Raw genomic sequence first — 2,827 nt, 5'->3', positions numbered from 1 at the left:
ACTGATACAAAACCAGAACCATGGAGTCACTGATACAAAACCAGAACCATGGAGTCACTGATACAAAACCAGAACCATAGAGTCACTGATACAAACTAAAACCATGGAATCACTGATACAAAACCAGAACCATAGAGTCACTGATACAAAACTAAAACCATGGAATCACTGATACAAAACCAGAACCATGGAATCACTGATACAAAACCAGAACCATGGAATCACTGATACAAAACCAGAACCATGGAGTCACTGATACAAAACCAGAACCATGGAGTCAGGATGGTTCTGGTTTTGTATCAGGGTTCTGGTTTTGTATCAGTGATTCCATGGTTTTAGTTTTGTATCAGTGACTCTATGGTTCTGGTTTTGTATCAGTGATTCCATGGTTCTGGTTTTGTATCAGTGACTCCATGGTTCTGGTTTTGTATCAGTGATTCCATGGTTCTGGTTTTGTATCAGTGATTCTTCCATGGTTCTGGTTTTGTATCAGTGAGTCACTGATACAAAACCAGAACCATGGAGTCACTGATACAAATTGTTGCACTGCACAGTATTTTTGAAAAGGTGTGGTTAGGTCATGACTATACAAGGTAAACATCAAACCGCTATTCAGCAGATCTGATACTTACACTTTGTGTTCCAAGGTTTACGATTATATAAGAAACACTTAACATGTAAATAAAACTTTAGGATTACAGAAATAGAAACAAAGATCGAATAGAACTAATATTAAGTGTAGAATCACCAGGTAATTTGGGGAGTGAGCACTTATAATCTCTAGTGTTGAAAAATTTATACTTATCAATCTAAAGGTAGAACCACTGATGTAAAATCTTACAAATACGAGTTCCCCTTACGCTAAGTACTTTTAATCATGTAATGCGTTCCTGCTAATAAGCAGCAATTCGGAAGAAGTGTCGCATTAGATGATTAGAAATTGGTAAGTCCTACTGGAATGAGAATGTCAGTGGGAAGGGATGATTTGGGGGAAATGTTGGTGATCGATTAGATAAATGGTTCACTAGCGCCACAAGCAGTTATGAGCATATATTATGCAGTTGCTTGCTCGTGAAACAACGAAAGCTACACTTGTTTCAAAATGGAATAAAATTCAAGGACTTGTGCAAACATGCAGCAACCAATCTACTTTTGTAGATAATAACAAGAAAAGTTGAGTTAAGATTTAAAGCTGACAGTATCGTAAATAGTTTTGTCATAAAAAAGTTACTTGTTTCACACGACTAGTATATATTCTTAACATAAAAGTCTGAAACTATAAGGGTATCGCTGTCCCCCCGAGATGGTAATGATAACCCTACTTTGGAGGATCTGGCTTATCGTGTATGTGTACTGCTATAAAAACGTAAGTGTATGTCAGTGAATCTCCATCTGGTTTGAATTTGCCGAAGCATCTTTAAAGTTACTATGTATTAAAATGCTTCCAGAAATTAAGAATCTAACAGCGAGTGTATCGAACCGATGATTCAATGTATTCTAACCATCATAAGTATTTATAACATTTCATAGTCCTAGCAAGATAGGGAATAACTACAGCGCTAATATTTAGTTTTAGTTTATGTTGGTAGTTTGTTTTAATCAGAGTTCAGATTAGTCTAACTGAAAACGTTATTTAGCTTTTAAAGGCATCAAATACTTTATAATATGTGCATTTAAGAAATAATGTAGGTACAACAAGCAAGTAGAAATGGACATATATATGTGTGTGAACAAAACGTCCATAATACTATGCTTGAAAGAGAATAATTTTTTCTTTTAACCATCAGACAATAAAATGATTAAAATGTACGCATGTAACCTTTTCAGAAAATGTGTTATTTAATTCTTAGTTGAATAGAAATTCTACTTAACAGTAATAATCTAGGTCTTTTATTACAATATAAATGATATGTCATTTCATTATGCTCTCTGAATAGGTTTAAAATCTTAGCAATTAACTTAGATTAAGATGTGTAACTTCAGCTGTTAGAAGATGCCAAAGTTAGATGATTATACTGTACTTATACAGATTTTTAAATAAATGTAATTTTCTTTATTATTACTAATTTATGCAAAAATTAAGTATAAATGACACCTTTTTCATTTTCATGTGACCAGTTTGATATTCATTGTAAAACAATAAGCTTAAAACCAAATATGGTATTTTAAAATCTGTTATTTTAATCTCAGGTTTTCAAAGAAGTAACTATACTATTTGTGCAAACACTTAACTCACAATATATATTCAGCCAGTTTCTAATTCCAGTCAATTATTTTTCGTATGGCCACAATCTCAATAAAAAAGTAATGTTTGTATATAAAACTTATAAGTCCTAGTTGCTTTATAACAAATCTTCACTTGCATTTTTATTTGCCCTGTGTTTTGGATTACCTATAGGTTTAAACCCATATCAAAATAGATTCAAACCTAAACTTTACCATTATGGTGATGTTAATGTACATGCATCCTGATATTGTTTGATGTAATAGTTGAAATATTAAAAACCTAAATGTAGAGGGCTTATTTTCTTTTCAATTAAATTAAATTTGATTCACATACTAGATAATACAATATGTTCTAGGTAAGCAATAAATATCAACTACAATCAATATAGTATACGAAAATGAAACACAAAAAAAGCGAAAAAGATAATGTTTATACAAAGCGTATCCTAACCTAGCAGGATTGAAGTATTAATAATTAAAAAACAAAATATACATATATATATATATATGTAAATACATACAAAAATTCACAGCATGTAGTATATTTGACACTAATAACTGATAATGTTATCATAATTTTTTTTTAACTATAAAAATGACG

The sequence above is a fragment of the Limulus polyphemus genome, unplaced genomic scaffold, assembly GCF_000517525.1.
Source record: "Limulus polyphemus unplaced genomic scaffold, Limulus_polyphemus-2.1.2 Scaffold645, whole genome shotgun sequence".
In the NCBI taxonomy this organism is placed as follows: domain Eukaryota; kingdom Metazoa; phylum Arthropoda; class Merostomata; order Xiphosura; family Limulidae; genus Limulus; species Limulus polyphemus.
Note: the sequence above shows the minus strand (reverse complement) of the source record.